Consider the following 21,087-nt stretch of genomic DNA (forward strand, 5'->3'; position numbering starts at 1 on the left):
CTGGAAGAGTTGATCTCACTGACTGGAAGGTGAGATTGATGAACCATGAATTCTAATGCTTTGAGATTCTCTATATTTTTGTAGCCCTGTAGAACCTTTGTGTTTTCCCCTTAACCTATTTTGTATGAAAACAGTATATTAGCATTGAGAGAGAGAGATAGAGAGAGAGAGATAGAGAGAGATAGAGTTAGAGAGAGATAGAGATCTAAGTCAGTAAAAAACATGATCTAGCATGTATAGGATTCTGATTAGACACAGAGCTTGTCTGCTGCTAGGTTGACCTTGCTTCACATGTTAACCTCTGTGAGTCTAGCATCTTACCTGTTAAGGAGGAAGGCCCTCCATTTGGCAAGACTCAATGCAAGAGGTGAACGAGACCTTCTGGCACACATTAGCTTTTGAAACAGGGCTGTGTTTTCTCTTACCCTGTGTGTTGTGGGTGGTTATGAAAATTGAATTACTATTAAATTGGAGACAATTCCCTGCCAAATGATTCAGCACAGGGTGGCAAATCAGCATGAGACTGTCACATGTTTTTGTATATTTGGTGGGTTTCTGGGACAGCTTTGCTTGCACAGCTAATATTTTTGCTCTGGGCAAAGAATCTGAATACTGAGCTTATTTAAGGACAGACATACCGCTGACATGATGGCCTCAGCTGTGGTCAGAGGCCACGTTTTCATGTCTCCTTCCAGACTGGAAAGCGAACAACTGAGTTGGCAGAATGAACCAAGGCAGAAGCAGTGGGAGGACCTGGTGGTATTGTTCCGTTCAGGAGCAGGTGTTGCTTAGGTAACTCAGCCCCTGCTGCCAGGTGCTGTGACAGAGTCCATGGCAGTTGTAATAACACCATGCAGACTCAGACACCTGACTAGCTTAAATTCCACACATCTGTTTCTCTTCAGAAAGTGTGAGACAAGGTGTTTACACAGAAGCATATTTAAACCTACAGCATTAACAAGCTTGGGCTTAGTCGAAATTATGCACACAAATAAGCAATTTCTTTCTAATTATAAAAATATCTAAATTTGAGATTGAAAGACTTGGTGGAAATTAACTCTTTTCTCCCTTCCCTCCATTTTTCTCTCACTATGGTGATTTAAATGAGAATGACTCCCACAGGCTCGTGCATTTGAATGCTAGGTCCCCAGTGTGTAGAACTATTTGGGAAGGATTAAGAGGGTTGTCCTTATTAGAGGAGATATGTCAATGGGAGCTCTCTTTGAGATTTCAAAAGTTCAGTTTCGTGTTCTTTTTCAGCATGCTTATTTGTGAATAAGATGAAAACTCTCAGCTATTGCTCTAGCAAAAGCTATGCCAGCCAGCCAGCCAGCCAGCCTGTTTGCCTGCCTGCCTCTCTGCCTCCCTGCCTCCCTGCTGGCCTGCCCACCTGCTTGCCCGCCTGCCTGCCTGCCAGCCTGCCTGCCAGCCCGCTGCCATGCTTCCCACCATGATGATCATAGACTAAACCTCTGAAATGGTAAGTCCCAATCCAGCTTAAATATTTTCTTATATAAGTTATATTGGTCATGGTGTCTCTTGACAGCAACAGAACAACCAAGACACTCTTCTAACCCTCCCTTCTCTGTTTTCCTTTCTTCTTTCCTACCTTTCTTCCTTCCCTCTCTCCCTCCCTTCTTCCCTCCTTTAGTCCTTCATTCCTCTCTCCTCCCTTTTATACTTAGTTTGTGTGTCACAAGAAGTAAGATTTTTCAAAGGTTGAGTTATGGGTTAAACAAGTGAAAAGAATGGATCCTAAGTTTTGTAGTAACAATCAAAAGCTGGTGAGTCTCTGAAGCCCAAGTCACAGTTCCTCACTGCACATGGAGATTGCTGATGGACCTACGTCCTCATCTTTCCATGTGTCAGCTACAGCTGGTGCTGTCTTAGCTCATCACTATGATTATGAAGCCAAGTATGGGAGCAAGGACTCTGCCTACTTGAAGAGAGCTGGCAACCCATGAACTCAGGCAGTAAGGAATTCCTTCTCTCTATGGCTCTACATAATCCCTTTATAAAAGAACTTCACCCTGTAGAGTGGCCACCCCCAAAGCCTATCAGTATGCCTTCCTATAAAATTAATTTGTAAAGTCATCCCTCTTTCCTCGGACCCATGATTTCCTGATATTGCTAGTCACTTTCCCATTTCTCAATGTCCCCACTTCTGCTTTTACATCCTGTGGATTGTGTTACCATCTCTTCCTGTTGAACACCTTAATCTTTTCTTCTTACATGGTCCCCTCTCATGACCTCTTCTTGTTCACAAGGATGCGGATGATCCAGTTAGGTTGTGTAATGGATTCAAGCTGGCATGTGTTGATAGTCTCAATACATGGAAAGAATATCCAATTGTTTTTAAACAAAGGTCTTTGTGGGCTGACCATATGAAAGGTAAGGCACTGCAAGGACTAGCCTGACACCTACGTTTGATCTTGGAATCCATGTATAGGTGGATGAGGAGAACTGAGTCAAGGAAGTCCTCTGACCTCTACATGTGTTTTATGTTGGACATATATACAAAACAATTTTTTTAAATGAAAATATCTTTGTTGCCAGAGGAAGAAAGGTAAATGGGGCAGTGTAAACCAAACAGCACACAACTCCTGTATTGTTTTCTTAATGAATCTTAATCCTTTTTTATTATCTTAAATCTGTAACTTTCTATGACTTTGACTTTTAAACTGCACAGTTTATTAGAACTTACTGTGTTGATACAGGAGTCCAGTTTCGGGATGTACTCAAATGCCCCTGCTTCATTTTAATTTTCAGTGTGCTGAGTAGATTCTGTGGTGTATTTTTCCTGCTGTTTTGATTGTCACGTGTCTACATACACCTGATACGTATGAAGCATCTGAGAAGGATTGTTTTCTCAGTGGTCTCTACTCTACTCTCTATGTTGAAAACTGAACCATAATTAATCTATACAGTCACTAGACTTTCAGAAGACACCAGATAAGGCATATTCTGTGGAGGTATATCTTTTTTTATAACTTTTTGAAAGTTTGAACAAATAAAAATGTGGGAGACAGCTCCAGAATATATTTCCAGCAGACCTTTTCTCTGTGGCTTCTTTTTCACCTCCTGCCCAGGTAGCTTCCCTCTAGGAGACTGTTTTGCATATTCAGTGTTACTACAGTAGCTTACCTTCTCTCTTTTGGTATAACCTGCCCTGCTCTTCCTGAATAATCTCTGCTAAATAAGATATTTGACAAGAAATTCCTTCCAGAAGCCCCAGTGTATGGGAGAGTGGATGATGAGAGGAGCTAGATGTCATGAAAAACAGGTTTCTGGAGCTTCACTCAGCTTCCTGTTTGCCCATCCAAGAACAAAAGTAGAGAGCTTTTCTTAACAACACAGAACAACCCAAAGTTAGAAACATTAAATGTTTCATTTTGGGAGACATCCAAAGATATTGATTCATTGTAAGTTCATCTTCCTTCATTTCTACCTTTTTATAGAGGGTTTGCACAGCTGAATATGAACTACTAGGGGCACTCTACTCTCAAAACTGGAAAACAATAAATTTTTGTGGTTTTTTGCTTGAAAGTTTGTTTGTTATTTAAAGAATGAGAGAAAAATATAAAATTGAGTGGGTACGATCTTGGAGGAGTTGTGGAAGGGGAAACATGATAAAAATATTTTGTATGAAATTGTTTTCAATAAAAGGTGCTTCAGTATCTAATGGCATCATGGCCTATTCACAGTTTTGTTTTGTTTTTTGTAGGATATAAAACAATCATTAGAAATTTTTGAATATTTCTTTAAATATTAAATTAATTAATAATAAGTTTGACTTTGGAGAAGATTATCAACAGTTTTATTCACTTAATGAATCCTTGATCTGAGACAATAATATGAAAATTTTCTCTCTAGTAGCAATGGTGTTATGATTGCCTTTTTCCCTCTCTCATTCTCTCTTTCCCTCTTTCTGTTTTCCTCTTTCTTTCTGTGTACATTATATACTTTTAATGTCTTATATATTTGTAATTTCTAATTTTGTGTACTTTATAATTTTAATTTGCCCTATAACATTTACTATTTAGTTTTAACTTCTCGTGTTTTTAACCCCTCATCTTACATCAAAGTTAATTTTTATCCTAAAAAAATCTTACTTAGGAATAATTTTGGTTTACAGAACATTTTCAATTCAAGGTATTCTTTTCACCTAGCTACTGCAGCACTGGCCCTTCTTGATGATATGCACATAACCATAGATATGGCATTTGTTAAAACAAAGATGGCAACTTTGTTCTGCTGCCATTAGGCATTGCAGACTTTGTCTTTATCTTCTCAGGTTTCTGCTACTTTCCCTTTGTTCTTCTTGAACCAATGACACCACATTGGACGTTTAGTCTCTGTGTGCTTTGTCCCCCATTTTGATTGAGAATGATCGGTCTGATCATTCTTAAAAGCATTGCCAGTTTTGAAGAATACCAGTCTAAAACCCTCATATTGGGTCTGGCTGTTGATTTTATATGGTATTTGTGGGTTTCAAAGAGCATACCATAGAGAAGAAGCACTCCTGTTTCTAATTATACCTATGGCTACATGGCCTTCATATGATGAACATTTAACTTGGTTGCTTAGTTACAACATGCCTATCAGGTTTCCCTAGTCAGTTAAACTCTTTTTCCATTCTTCTCTTTATTCTTATGAAGTAAAGCACTAAGTACATTTTACATTCAAGAAAATAGTTTATATATACATATATATACATATATAATGTTTGAATTATATATAATATATATGTTTATATATAATGTTTGAAATTCTGCTGTGATAGTTTGTTCTACTTATTCAATTATATTAATATAACATTGACTCTGTGTGTGTGTGCGTGCGTGTGTGTGTGTGTGTGTGTGTGTGTGTGTGTGTCTCAGACTCAGGGTGTAAAGGCACTTACCACCAAGCCTGATAACTGAAGTTCAATCCATAGTGGAGAAAAACTACCCCTCTGTAACTTATCCCCTCACTGCCACACAGATGTACTAGTGTACATGTTTGTGTATGTATACATACAAACAATAAATATATATAATAAAAAATTACTCAAATTGTTCTAGCTTTATCATCTATTGAAAACTATTTCAGATTGGTTATTATTTCCTTTGGATCAGCCTTCTGATTTTTATTTCTGTGGTACACAGAATATATTTTTAAATGCATCAGTTAACTTAATTGGCATTATAAAGGGGGAAAACTAATATTTCACAGTATGTATTATATGAATATGTCATGCACTTGACTTACATTTGTTGCTTTTTTTAATCCACATTAACTTTGTAAAGGGAAAATTGCATTCAATTTCATATTAATAAACTGAGATTCATTGTCATGGAGTAATTTCCTAAGAGTAATACAGCTAATAAATAGTAAATTCAGAGTTGAACTGGAGGTCTTCCCAACTCCCAAGCAATCTGGTTCTTGTGCAAATTAATGGATCATGGTTCATCTTGAGGTTAAGGCGGGAGCTATAGATAGAGCCATGGGAGAAGCTGCCTAGCTTTAGCACAGAACCAACTGTGGTCTCAACACTGAACAATCCAAAAAGGAGACAGGTGACAAACCATAATGAAAAACAAGCAGTAATTTTAGAGCATGATCATGATCTTTGATCTTTCTTGACTTGAAAATTTTTTAGGGTTTTATTGTTTTTTGCGCTGTCTGTGCTTAGGGCCAACATGGCAGCTAGATTAATTAAAGCCACCCCTGTTCCTCTACAATGCCCAAGAACTCTTACAGCTCATTGTTTTGTCATAGTCTTTTCTTTGTTCCCTACACCAACAGCTTTCTCATTGTTTATTGTTTCTGACCTTACAGTTGAAGGTTATTTTTATGAAAGTTATTATGGCTTTCTGTATTTAGTTTACTCAGTCAATAGGAAAATTGTTGATAATGTCAGGTACTTCAAATCCAAATCCCCAGATATATTTTATATTTTAGAGTATTTTTAGATTTAGAGGGAAATTACCAAGTAGTATTCAAAGTTCCATTCCATATCTGGTTAGTTACTTTTTTCTACTGACATGGTACATGTAATGCATAAAGGGACCGATATCAATACATTATAATTAAATAAACATATACTTTGCTGAATTAGTTTTATATAATTGGGCAGTCTGTGTACAAGGAGTCCTTAGTGGATAAATATATGTGGCTATTTTGGTTTTCTTGGGCTTTTCCTGTCTGGCTATTTTATACTTGCCTGGTTTGTTATGACCTTGGAAGTTTTAATAAGTATTGTTCAGGTCCTTTACAGAGCATTCCCATGCTGTAATTTATCTGAAAATTTTCTTACAATTCCAGTAGAAACATTCACTTGCATGTGAAAGCCAAAGGTGGTCAAGCACCATTTTCATAGCACTAGGCAAATGGTACATTTCCTTACTGTGACTATCTATCTGACTGGTAGCATTTCCCATGATTCTGTGCTCCGAAGTTCTATTTGTACTTCTAATATCTACCTCTAATTTTGAAATTTAGGGAAGGAAATCATTGTGTGTACACCTGTGAGCTGAGGAAAGCTGTTTCAAATGGAAAGGGACTTATATAAATACTTAGACTTACTCAGCAATGGGTAATATTTTTATTTACATCTCCTTATGAATTAGTTATTCATATAAGTATGAATTTATGAATGTTAATTTTACATTTTGAGTCATAATTCAGCTTGACTTTATTTTGTTGCTGAATTGTTTTGAACTTTAGGCCATTTTGTGCATTCCTGTATTCCTCTCACATACATTGGTCATTGTGAATCTTTAAGCACTTCTTTATTTGGGACAATTTGATGCTTTGTACCTCTTACTGTATATTTTTACTCTAGTGTAGTCCTATAATCAATCATGTTTCCAAGAAGCCTTATGTCTTAATTGCTTTTCTAATGCTGTTAAGAGACACAAGGCAATTTATAGAAAGAAAGCATTTGATTGGGGGCTTGCTTATAGTTTCAGAGGGTAAATCCATTATCATCATGGTGGGGAGTGTGGCAACAGGTAGGCAAGCAGGCATGTTATAGGATCAGAAGCTAAGATCTTACGTTCTGATTCAACGTTGGAGGAAGAAGAGAGATCTGAGAGATCTAACCTGGCATAGGTTCTTGAATTCTCAAAGGCCAAGGTAGTAACACATATAGTCTAAGTAGGCCATTCTTCCTCCAACAATGCCACTCCTCCTGATTCTTCCCAAAACCGTTCCACTAATTAGGGATAAGCAGTCAATTATATGAGCTTACAAAGGTTGATTAGATTCAAGCCATCACACTCTGATAACTTTTTTTTAAACAAGATTTTCTCTTTCCTTTGGAGATGTTAATATTTCCAAACAGTCAGTACAGAGAGGATCAAGACAAAAACCACTATTTCCCTGTCAACAGTAAGCCACATATTCATGTTTCAAAGATCAGGTTTTTAAACCAAGATACAGGCATCAGACATACATGTGTATTCAGTGAGACTAGATTGCCCTTGTTTCTAGGCCCTCACAAAAAGAGAACAAAAGAGTATTGTGTTTTTACTACCCTGTGTACCCACTTGTCTCTCTGTTTATGTCTTTGTGAATGTAGCTACATTTCTTTCTGTATAAGTTACATGAATTCATATTGATACATTGAACTATAATCTTTCTGAGTGCTTTCATTTGGGGCGAAGAGTTTCCTCTCAGAAATTAGTCCAATTCTTGCCTACAGTTTTATTGTCTAGAGGAAGTAATGGGAAAGTGAGAACATCCCAGGGCTGTCTTTTCTGGAGATTGGGGATCTGTGGATATGTTGACAGTGCTATGGTATGATGTCAAACATGCTCCTTCAGAGCAGTGGCATTCAGTGGCCCCCACGGCAGTGGTTTTATTGGTGATGACAGTGGCTTTTTCTCTAGTTTCATTTAATAACATGGCTTTTATTGAAGTTATGTAGACTTGGCTTTTCTATTTTCTTGTGTAGTTACCAAAGAAAAGTTTGCAGAACTCTGGCTAGAATAGATAGGAACACTCTTTCAGAATAAATTGGACCCAGAGAAGTTTCTAGAACAAAGTTGGTAAAGGCCTTTTCAGCTCATTCTTATAATGTTGATTTTTTTTTCAAAAAGAATTCCTTCATTTAATTGCACTCTACATTCTTTATGAAACCAAAGGAGCAGAATATCCAGTCTTTTCAATACTCTCACCATTGATGGGCCAGCACTGTGGGACTATTCAGCTTCAACAAGTCTGAGGTTTTAGATATGGGGATATACAACACATACTAGACTGTTCTCAAAGGAAAAATAAATACATGACCCCCTTCAGGGTTTCAAGGAAGAAAAGAGAAACTTAAATGTTTAGAGTCAAATTCTATAGGCTAAGGTGGCAAAACAGGAAAGAAAAAATAATTATAATATCCAAGGCACTTAGTAGTAGGAAGTAATAAATATATCTTAAATAATTAAAAGGCATTCCTTTCCACTTTTCTTAGTGATTCTCATTGCGTGCTTGTTGTTAACCAAGTCTAAGCTCCTGTCATTATGGGCTGAGCAGCTGCAAAGGTGAAATGTTTTGACAAATCCCGAGTGTCGTCCGTTTTATACTGTGGATCAGCACGGACGTTCTTTAGTATCTTCAGATGGCACTGTAATGGGGTTATATTTGGAAGTTTCCCAGTGTGGTGCAAAAGCCTCACGGAGAGAGAAAGTTTATAAACTGCAAGCCTAGAAGTCAGGGAACAGCCAGATGCTCATCCTGCATGAACCCTCCTTCAGCCTTTGTGCTCTCTCAGCTGGACCTTTCAAGCGTCCTATTTATAAATGGAGCTTGAGTACACTGATCAGTGACAACGACTCGATTTGGCCATCATATTTCCACTCACAGAGGAGAAAAGGCACTTAAAGACTGAGGTAACATCAAAAGGAAAAATAAAACCTGACAGTGAAAGAAAATGTGGGCTAAGGTGTGGCCTTTGCCATACCTCTGATCTATAAGTCTCTGTGGCTCACAGAAAATGTAACTACAGGTCCCTGTTTGCTTCTTCAAAAATATATTTATTAAGAGAAATGTTAAAATCTTTCCATATGTACAGAACTATGTGGAATTTTTACAGAAATTTGCAATGTTTATGTTCCTTCAACAAACCGAAAATAATCCACAAGGACTGTTTGAAATGTCTAGTAGTGCCTAATAAGGTTTACCTAGCTCAGAGGCAGAACATTTGCATAGCTTAGGCAAAGTCCCAGGTTCTACCTATAGTAACTGTAAAAATATTTAAAAATATTCAGTTATTTCTAGTTGCATTTATGGACAAATTACAGAGAGATGAAATATCCAGGAAAATTGCATATAATCATTTAAAGCTATTCACTGATGAACTAGAGGCAGCATGGGAGGCTGCAGGGCTATTTCAGGCAAGTTTTTCCAGTTGGTTATACAGACTTTTGTTCCACTGACAGTTGTAGTGACAGTTGAAAATCCCAAGGTTTAATTTAAGCACATCTGTCTTCACATCCAGAATGGTCTGCATAGTCTCTGCAGTGCTTTATGGATGAGTGACATCAAAGGTAGTCTCCTATCAACTTCCTCCTGGTTACAGGAGGAATTCTCTTGTCCAGTTGAAAACTTAGCTCTTTGTGACACGGAGACATTTCAATTACTCATTTTTATTAGTTGGGTGTCCATTTAGGTTAGTTAATAGCACTTAGTAGCTACTAGCCTCAGCCCTTAGCATTGAGGTTTACTATTTGATTCCTACGATAATGTTAGTGAACAAGTCTTACAATTATCCCCATTTTATAGCTATGTAGTGAAGAGCTAAAATCAGCTTTATACGGTAAGCAATATAGAGAGGATTTGAATCTGGTTAATCTGAAGTATCTATCTTCCTGACCATTAGTCTTCATCGTCTCAACTTTATTCAGAATTAGTCTGGTAAAAATTGTCCTCAGTCTTGCTTCAATGACAGTGTCCTGATTGTTGTTGATGATAGTGTTTTTAAGAAAGGGCCTCACAGGATTCTTGTCCAGTTGAGACATCTGAAGTTAGGGAGTCGGTAAAAATGGTCTCTTCCTCTGTGAACATGGTTTGACCAAAGCAAACTATGTCCCAGGAGCCTTCAGAAAAGTGGTGGCTTCTCAAGCCCCCAGGAAGGTGCTTGGGTCCTCCACCTTTGTCACCAATTCTTCCTCAAGATCATTAAGAAAATTTGAAAATAATGTGCTGGAGGAAACTCTGTGTATGCCCAACTCTCAAGTGGCAAAAAGTCATCAGGGAATTCAGGCTGTCCCCTAAAGATTCTAAAAGAGAGACCCAGATTCCTGAAGAGCAGGAAGCAGTGGCTTAGGAGAAACAAAGAGAAAAGTGTGTCCTTTGCAACCTGATCACAGAGATGATGAAAATGAATAGAACTTACTCAGCTGAATAATGTCTTCAGTTTACTTACATATTCTAGCATGTAAATGTGGGTAAATGAGTTTGTCCAGTTGGCTTGTTGAATAGGCATTTAATTGAAAAAAAAATGAGGCTAAAATTAAGCCATTCAAAAGAAACCAGCTATAAAAGTGGAGAATTTTTATAATTTGTAAATTTGAATTGCATATTTGAATTTATGTCATATACTCCTTCTTTTACCTGTTAAAGTTCTTCCTAAAATCAACATTACATGATGCTGCCTTTGCTTAGATTTTGTACTGATGCAATTAATTGTATGGCCATTGATTATAGAAATAGTGCCATATTGTTATGGCACATTTGCCTTAAAATTTTGACTTAGTCTTTTTTAAAGTAAAAAATTCCATATTAAAAAAAAAAGAAAGGGCCTCACTGTACCCTTGGGATTAGCTAGTACAATGTGTGGGTAAAGGCTGTTGAATATTTATTTATTAATTAATATTTGTGTGTTTAGGCCAGCAGGGGTCATTGAATCCCTTGGAAATGGAGCTGCAGACTGTTGTGAACACCATGTGGGTACTGGAAATCATATCTGGGCCTCAGAAAGAATAACCAGTACTCTTAACTGCTGAGTAATCTCTCCAGCCCTGAATGCTACATAATATAAATTCTAAAACCAGTGCATAAATCTACAGCCCAGTAGTAGTGGCAGACATGATCTAGCAAGACAGCATTCAGTTTTATTAATTTTAGTAGAGAACCAGGTGTCATCTAGGATTTTGTGTGGCTATGAATCACCAAAAAAGCCACAAGTGAAGATGGTTTAAACCACATGCCTATATCTCATTTTGATAAGATGATCATTGGGAGTTGGCCATCCAGTTCTGGAATGGACAGAATTGGGGCTACTCACTTATTTTCTTTCTCAGTATACCTCACAGTCCACTCTAGCCACTCAGACCATCTCAGCCAAACTCTGACATTCTTCCCACTTTCCTCGCAGGTGACATCACCTCGTAGTGAGTTAAACTTGAGTTTTCTATCTCTCATGTGCATATTATATCTCCCAATTCACATTATGTTACTAAAAATATTTCAAAAATTGAGGCCATGGGATGGCGTTGAACAAGGGATGTGCAGGCAAGGGATACCTACCGATCGAAGAAGAGCGTCTCTTGTGTAAGTCTTGATAAACATGAATCACTTAAACTAGTTTTGAGAAAGTGGAAGGTCTATCCTGGAAACCAAGAAATGTAATACCACAGGCTTTCAGGACCATTTCACATTCTGTGCCATTTCACAAAGAAAGGAAAACCTAGGCTTTCTGGAGTGATCTGAGTCGTTCATATTAGAAACCTGTTTATAGAGTGTCAGATAATGAATTTCTAGGTGTTGTATTCCATATCTATGTTGCATAACTTTTTTTTCTAAAGAAACATAATTCTGAATCTACTTTGTAGGCAATGGTTTTACTCTGATGAATCTTTCTCTAAATTTCCCACTTCCCTGCCACATTTCTCCCTCCAAGTCCTAAAGTACCTTCTGCATTCCTTCTTTGGGAAGAAGAATTCTAAGCTTCTTTCCAGAGCCTTTGCTAATTGCCATAGTCTGCAACCCCTAATTCTTTAATAAATAATTGTTCATTTTATCTGACAGGCTTTTCTAAGCATTACCGTGACACTGAAGCCCAGAGGCTTTTGAGTTTTAACAGACTTTATCAGTGATTCCTGTTTAATTTGTCTATGACTGCAGAGTCAAAGCCAATAATCTAACAAACTCCAGTGTAAGGAAATACATAGAGAATTGAGGTTCAGGACAAACATGTCATGGGAGGCACTTGGAATTCACATGTGGCTTTCTCTCTTGGTTGTTATTTATTTCACACAGCTTTGATTTAGTCTCTATAATATAAAACATAATAAGCACTCAAAGCACTACATAAGAATAAAGTGCAATTGATGCACCAGAGACTTGGCCCTTGATAAACTCTCTGTGAGTGGCAGGTGTTCTTAATAGTGGTACGTGTTTCATATACAGTTGACAAGGAAGGGGGTCAAATCTCCATATTTGCATGATCTCTTTCAGTAAACTTTTAGGTAAGTCACTCTATGCCATTGTTTATCATGTGAAATGTGAAAAGGAATACAAACCCGACTGAGTTTCACTATTAAATATAACAGCATAAGAAACATATTCAGCACAGTAATTGCTAAGCAATTGGTGGGTTACTAATTCCAGGTTTTTCTTTCTCTTTATTGTTATGCTTTAAGAAATAGAATGGCTAAAAAGAAAAAATGGTATTCTGAAATAAACTGTTTTATTTTATGCATATTTTGCATCTGAGGAACTTTATAGATTACATGAATGTACATTTCTCTGCACAGATATTGTCAGAAGCAAGTATTATTTCTGTAGCTAAATAGTCAGAAGTGTGAAAAGGTGTGTGTGTGTGTGTGTGTGTGTGTGTGTGTGTGTGTGTGTGTGTCTTACTGGACTGTACTGGACCCTCAAGCCTTAGAATAACGACACAAAGACCTATTATTTTTTATAAAAGCTTAGGCATTATACCAAGGCTACATGTCAGCAAGCTCTTCTAACTTAAATTAACCTGACTATTTTAGACCACATCCCACGACAAGGCCCATTACCTCTCACTAGGTCCCTGCCCCTGTTCCTTCAATCCCCGTGTCATGCTGGCAAATATTCCCATGTCTGACTCTTCCCACAATTCCTATTGCTACCCAGAAGCCCCAACTTTTCTCTCCTGCCTCAGTTATTAGCCGTCATCTCTTTATTAAGCCAATCGGAAGGTGATGGAGGTGTGTGTTTACAAAATACTGATGCAGTTAATAATCTATAAGAATAACAATGTCAAAGTCTGGACAGTACCCAGTTCTCTGCCTGGTACAGAAATCAACATTTGAATATTACAAAGACAACCTTTAAGCAGTGCACAAAATGTTACTCCAAATACACACACACACACACACACACACACACACACACACACAGAGAGAGAGAGAGAGAGAGAGAGAGAGAGAGAGAGAGAGAGAGAGAGAGAGAGAGCACTCTAGGTAATACTAGATCTAGGATAATAGCCAGGGGATCTTAGACAGCACAGAACTTCCCTTCAGAGGATGACATTTCAACCACCTATAATGCAGATTATTGAATATACCAAATGCTGCCCAGTTACATTGTTCACTACAGACTGCAGATATTTAAAAATTGTGCAGAGAGAAGCCAGACATATTCTCTGCAATTGTAGGAAATCCAATTAAGTTCTTGTGTATGTGAACTTAGGCTACCGCATGAGAAGATCCTGGGTTTCACACTTGCTCATCCTGAGAATCCATGGTTTAGCTTTGAAATAATGAAATGCATTAAAAGTATGGTATTAGCCTTCAGACAATTAATCTATTCAAAGTCCAAGCATATTGGGAAATCTTGGTCTGTTCTTTATACTGAGACAATACAGAAAGTCATGAAGATGCACGGTTTAGTGTGCTGTTGCCCCATGACTTTTGTGTAGCTTCAAGTTTTCTGGTGTTTAATTTCTGCTGCCATGGAAACTGTCCTGACAGTGCAGACTCTCAGTGACTTCCTGTGAGAATGGCGGCAACATATCTAAGACAAGTGATACTGTATCTATTACCATCAATCAATATTTATTGAACTCTCCCTGCCTGTCTTGAGGTACATTAGGAGCTCTGCAGTGAAATTTGCCCCCGGCTTCTGCCTGGTTGACGTGAGACCCAGGAGGTAAGGCAAGCACAGTTAACCAGTTCCAGAAGACCAAGAGTGAAGAATCTAAATCCTTGAGAATTAGGGTGTTTGTGATTGAATCACAGAGCCTCAGCAAAAGTTGTAAAGCACTCCAAATGTCTAGTGTAGATAAAGGGATTTAGAGCCCATCAGAAGCAGCAGCTCTGAAATTATGACTGCTTAGGAGATACAGGCTCGGCAGGTATGGTTTTCTTTAATCCTGTGGTCTTGTCTACTGTTGGATGTCTTGGTTTCTGTAACTATCCCTTAGTGTTTTAGAGGATTTGGGATTTGCCAAGCTCACAGCATCAGGTCAGAGTGAAGTTTCTGGACCAAATCTATTGAGATTCTTGCCTCGTTTTGTCTGTAGGAAGCTTTTCCACAGCCTCTCCTCTGTTTCTGTTCGTAATCAGCTTTCTGGAGCAACATTTTGAGGGAGCCTCAGATGTGATTTCCCATCTCACCTTGACTCCCAGCCCCCTCCGAACTTCTGTATCTTATCCCTTCAATGTACATCCCAGTTCTCTCACCTTCTTTAGAACAATTAATGAAGGTAAAATAACCTTTATGCTCAACATCATGCTAGTTCTATGTTAGAATCAATCTTCTTACCTTTCCTAATTGTATTTTCTTGGTCCTGACTTTTCTAGTTCTGTGAGTTAAATTGCTTTTTGCACAGTGAAACCTCATTCCCTGCATTTCCCATCATCTAGCTGTTTATTTCTCTTGTTTCCACTGTACTTAAGTAATTGTCATATGTTATATCGGTTCTGGTTTATTTGTTTAAATGCCCTTATCTACATTTGCCTTGTACAATCTTCACTGTCATGGCTCAGCTCATAGATTCTGTTAGTATTTGGTATCAGTGTTGATATATTAAAAAAATGAATGAAGCAAGAAAATTTGACTTTTAACAAAGAAATAGGCCCTGTTTTCTCTAACTCTATCTTCTTATTCTTCTGAGGTAAGGAAGTACTTTACATTGCTAATAAAATGGAAGGGAAATCAGTGTTACTGTCACTCTCTATGTTACTAAATGATATAGTCAGCCCACACTAGCTTGTGTTAGTCTATAGTAAGTCAGTTTTTAATATTGTGCTAAAATAGTTACACACACACACACACACACACACACACACACACACACACACACACAAAATCTGCCTCCTGATCAAATCCAATGCTCAGCCACAATGGAGCCTTTACAGGATCTATTAAGTAGCACCCATACTGCAGGAAGTTTGATGACAGATTCAATGTTGTATTTGGGGGATGCAAATGTGTTTTAGTTTTTCAAATGGGGAAAGTGAGAAACAAAAAAAAAGAATCTGTAGATTTTCTGTTAACTATAATTTAATAACGGCACACTTACTTTCTCTGCTAAAATTATTATGTGTTTTTTTGTGCCATTATCATCTTACTTTGACTAGAGCAGGAAAGGGTAGAAGCCAGCAGTGTCTTTCCCTTGGTCTCAAAGTCCTGCTTTCTTCCAGGCTGATAGTGTGCTCCATATTGGTTCACTTGGCAGGTGGCCCTCCTCAAAGAATGGCTCAAACTGAGCACCTGGGCCAGCCTTACAAAATGCTTCTTGAATCGGGCTTCTTTGTGCCTTGTGAGGTGTAGTACTCAAAAAAGAAGCCATTCAAATATAAAATCTGAGACATTTCAAAATTAAATGTATAAAGAGATTATTTTCTATTTTGGCTTATTTGTACTGTTGTTTGTTTTTGTTCTCACTAAATAACCTGTCAAGGGGATATGTCTCCTTAGTGCTGAGAAACAATGTTAGCACCTGGTGGAAAATACCAGAGTTAGATATTAATGACTGAAAGATGCTGTTTCTACAGAACATGTGTATCATTGTTATCAGTTCTGGCGTTTACTTTTATCACCATTTTCAGAACAGTGCCAACATATGTAACCCATGGTAGCAGATAGTATTGAGCTCTCCCAAATCCTTTCTTTTCTTTCACTGAAAATAAAATACTGAAGTCATTCCAAAAAAAAATATTTTAACGAATTTTGAAAACAGAGAAATAGCATTCACTGGGTTATATTTCTTAAATTCTAGATGAAAGGTGGCATTTAAAACAGAACTATTACTGGTGACTCACCAGCATGTCTTTCAGGTGGTAACATCTTACTGTTAAATATCCTCAAGCACTTCCAGGCTTACGGTTTAGAGATGACCATATTTTTGGACATATTGAAAGTGCTTGTTACCATATTTTACCCATAGATTCCACTAGGAGTTTTGCCATCAAGACCCAGCTGCTTCTTTTTCTGAAATGTACCAGAAGATTCTCATTTCTCAGTGCTTCAGTTCTTTTTCTTTCTTATAATATAGACATCTCTATCACATGCCACTCTTCTGCGAATCTGAGGTGGTTTTAAGAACTTAACAAAGGAGTACATTTTCTCCCTCTACCTGTTCATATAGTTGTTGGACTATAATAGTTATATTTTAGGAAAGAAGAATAATGCACAATGCCTTTAACCAGTCATAGGGTCAAATAGGACAGTTATGCACAGAAAATACTCAAAGTTCATTGCCGTTTCTTCTTGTGTCCAGAAAAGGAGAAAACATTGTACTGCCAACAGAAAGTATTCCCAAGGTCAGATTTCAGCTGTACAAATAAGAAAATATTATGCCAAACACTTGGTATAACAAATCTCAGTAAATTTTATTGAAGTTTAATATTATACATGAAAGCCAGAGGTCAAGTATGCCAATAATATTCATTAGTATTGACAAATGCCTGTCTGTGTTACAGTGTTCAAAAGACGGTATCTCTGACTTCTTACATCCCAGCAACCTCCTGTATTTGACATTAGATATGATTCCCATACCTTCCTTAGCATTTAAGTTCCACAGCTGCCAATTTTCAAACATTTGATAGGATTAGATTTGCAGGACTCCTTGACCTAAGACCACTAATTGGCTTCTCACTGATCTGGCTAAGTAGAACAGGCTGGTCTCAAAGTCAGAATCTTCCTGCATCAACCTAACAAAAGTTGAGTGACAGGCATTTGCCACCATGCCCAGCTAGATACCTCTGACTTCCCAAAGAACTGATGTCATTCCCACCACATAAGGATTTCATAGCTTCTCTTCACAGTATTTCTTTTGGGATTAGTTAATGTCTTGGGAGAGAGGGGAGAATCAGTCTTCCCAAGGAATGAGGCTTCTAATTTGTTATCTAATTCCAAGTGGTCTGCCCTAAAGCCAAATATATGTGAACATCAGTAAATGGACTAAGTAAGTTGTATTTATATGTGTGTATACACATACTATGATAATTAAAGGAAAGAGAAGAAAACTATGGAGATAAATGAAAGCAGGGGAAGGCTTGGAGGCTGAGAAAGGGGACAAGCAACAGGGAAGCAGGATATACTAGTAAGGGATTAAATACGACAAGATATATTATACACGTGGATGAAATGTCATAAAGCCACTGTTTTGTAAAATTAATAAATGCCATTAAAATAAAAAAAGAAACCCGATGAAGAATAGTAGTCAGATTTACCCTGAATTGATTGTGTGGGGCAGTTAATGGTGAGAGCGCTTTCTTTTCTGGTTTAAATTGCTCTTCAGGGCTGTCATGACTTCCTCTCCAAGACTGAGAAGAAAGATTTTACTTCCACTCATTTCTTTAGTCAATTCCTCTGGCTACTGCACAGATGAAGAGATTTGTAGTCAAGATAGCCAGTGAAGAAGGAATAAAACTGATAACATCACATAGTTACTTATTGGTCTTATGATATTCCCTTCAGTTGTTAAACAGAATGTTCAAAGAAACATCTGCCCTTGGGACATTCTTAATCTATTTAAAGAACTGAGATAAGTACTTTATGACCATGTGGGACCATGGGTGCCCTGTGTCAGCAGAAAGATAATTAATGTCAATTACTTTGGATTACTGTGATCAGGTATATCTCACAGAAGACACAAGATATAATCTGTATCTTAAGGGCTGGATAAAAGTCACTCCATAAAAGTTATGAAATTATGGTTGAAACATTAGTAAGAATTTACATTCTTGACACATCCAGAGCATGTCAAACACAGAGGTGAATGTTAGCAGCAAACCACTGAACTAAGAACAGGACCCTCTTTGGGTGAATTAGAGGAAGGATTAAAAGAGCTGAAGGGACTTGCAACCCCATAAGAACAACAATGCCAACCAACCAGTGCTCTCAGGGACTAAACCACTACCCAAAGACTATACATGGACTGACCCAGGGCTCTAACTGCATATGTAGCAGAGAATAGCCTTGTTGGGGCGCCAGTGGAAGGGGAAGTCCTTGGTCCTGCCAAGGTTGAACCCCCAGTGCAGGGGAATGTCCAGTAAGGGAGGTGGATGGGGGGGACACTCATATTGGGGAGGGGGAGAGGATGGGGGGCTTATGGACAGGAAACCGAGAAGGGGAATAACATTTGAAATGTAAATAAAGAGATATATCTAATAAAAATTAAATTAAAAAAAGAATTTACACTCTCCAACAGTGATAAGAAAGAACAAGCTAGCATGTGTTGGAGTTTAGGTATTAGATAAATGTAGATATTAGTGTACATGTCACTGATTTTAAATCCATAAATACGAGAACTTATGGAAGTTGCAGAAAAGGAAATGCTAAGAGTGACTTCTGCTTAAGATAAGCTAACTAATGTTACCAAAAAAAAAACCTAGAAATAAAAGAGGATACAGCAGAAGTACTTGGAGTTCAGTGAATCTAGAGAGTGGATGTAGTAAAATAGTCTTTTGTTTTGTTGTTGAGACATTAGGAAGGAAATACAAGGGCTTAATGACTAATCCAGTCACGGATAACATTGGAAAACACTCAGCAAAGCAAGCTCAAGAATTTCATTGAACTAAAGGAAAGTTGAAAAAACTACGAAGAATCATTACATCCTTTTAACAGAATTTTAAAAGTAAAATAATAAAAAGAGAATCACGAGATGACAATGTCAATTACCATCTCTTTATCTGTCACAAGTTTTTCTTTATGTTAGTCTTCACTCCGGCCTTCTGAGTACAATGCCCAGGAGTTTGTAAACACAGCAGGGGTTGATTCATTCTCTCACCCTTCTACTAAAGACTATATTAGAAGTACCTCTTCCAGCCAGGATCCAGAGGTGGCTTGACTGATCCTCCCTGCCATTGGTCCAGGGGCTCTCCAAACTTACCTAGCCATGGATATTCTTGGGACTGACTGCTCTAACATTTTTGCTAAAAAGCATACAACATTTAGTTAACACACAGAACTATTTTTGACAGGAAAAACTTGGTCATTGTAAGGCGGCACAACTCAACCATATTATTTCCTATTGTGATATGATCACTCAAAATTTTACCCTATAATTAATAATTTACTATCAATTTTCTTGTTGTTCCATGATTTACTTTCTTAAATGGATCTCAAACTTACATGGATAATTTAATCTAAAAACTAAAACCTGTGGTAAAATATTTTTTTTTATTAACTTGAGTATTTCTTATATACATTTCGAGTGTTATTCCCTTTCCCCGTTTCCGGGCAAACATCCCCCTCCCCCCTCCCCTTCCTTATGGGTGTTCCCCTCCCAACCCTCCCCCCATTGCCGCCCTCCCCCCATAGACTAGTTCACTGGGGGTTCAGTCTTAGCAGGACCCAGGGCTTCCCCTTCCACTGGTGCTCTTACTAGGATATTCATTGCTACCTATGGGGTCAGAGTCCAGGGTCAGTCCATGTATAGTCTTTAGGTAGTGGCTTAGTCCCTGGAAGCTCTGGTTGCTTGGCATTGTTGTACTTTTGGGGTCTCGAGCCCCTTCAAGCTCTTCCAGTTCTTTCTCTGATTCCTTCAACAGGGGACCTATTCTCAGTTCAGTGGTTTGCTGCTGGCATTCGCCTCTGTATTTGCTGTATTCTGGCTGTGTCTCTCAGGAGCGATCTACATCCGGCTCCTGTCGGTCTGCACTTCTTTGCTTCATCCATCTTGTCTAATTGGGTGGCTGTATATGTATGGGCCAAATGTGGGGCAGGCTCTGAATGGGTGTTCCTTCAGTCTCTGTTTTAATCTTTGCCTCTCCCTTCCCTGCCAAGGGTATTCTTTTTCCTCATTTAAAGAAGGAGTGAAGTATTCACATTTTGACCATCCGTCTTGAGTTTCGTTTGTTCTAGGGATCTAGGGTAATTCAAGCATTTGGGCTAATAGCCACTTATCAATGAGTGCATACCATGTATGTCTTTCTGTGATTGGGTTAGCTCACTCAGGATGATATTTTCCAGTTCCAACCATTTGCCTACGAATTTCATAAACTCGTTGTTTTTGATAGCTGAGTAATATTCCATTGTGTAGATGTACCACACTTTCTGTATCCATTCCTCTGTTGAAGGGCATCTGGGTTCTTTCCAGCTTCTGGCTATTATAAATAAGGCTGCAATGAACATAGTGGAGCACGTGTCTCTTTTATATGTTGAGGCATCTTTTGGGTATATGCCCAAGAGAGGTATAGCTGGATCCTCAGGCAGTTCAATGTCCAATTTTCTGAGGAACCTCCAGACTGATTTCCAGAATGGTTTTAACAGTCTGCAATCCCACCAACAATGGAGGAGTGTTCCTCTTTCTCCACATCCTCGCCAGCATCTGCTGTCACCTGAGTTTTTGATCTTAGCCATTCTCACTGGTGTGAGGTGAAATCTCAGGGTTGTTTTGATTTGCATTTCCCTTATGACTAAAGATGTTGAACATTTCTTTAGGTGTTTCTCAGCCATTCGGAATTCCTCAGCTGTGAATTCTTTGTTTAGCACTGAACCCCATTTTTTAATAGGGTTATTTGTCTCCCTGCGGTCTAACTTCTTGAGTTCTTTGTATATTTTGGATATAAGGCCTCTATCTGTTGTAGGATTGGTAAAGATCTTTTCCCAATCTGTTGGTTGCCGTTTTGTCCTAACCACAGTGTCCTTTGCCTTACAGAAGCTTTGCAGTTT

The 21,087-nt window shown here is 38.1% G+C and overlaps 1 pseudogene; it reads left to right on the forward strand.

Moving 5' to 3' along the window:
• Positions 1-645: 645 nt before the first annotated feature.
• Pclaf-ps1 (PCNA clamp associated factor, pseudogene 1) lies at positions 646-10,365 on the forward strand (annotated as a pseudogene).
• The last annotated feature ends 10,722 nt before the right edge of the window (positions 10,366-21,087 follow it).

The sequence above is a fragment of the Rattus norvegicus genome, chromosome 9, assembly GCF_036323735.1.
Source record: "Rattus norvegicus strain BN/NHsdMcwi chromosome 9, GRCr8, whole genome shotgun sequence".
NCBI lineage: Eukaryota > Metazoa > Chordata > Mammalia > Rodentia > Muridae > Rattus > Rattus norvegicus.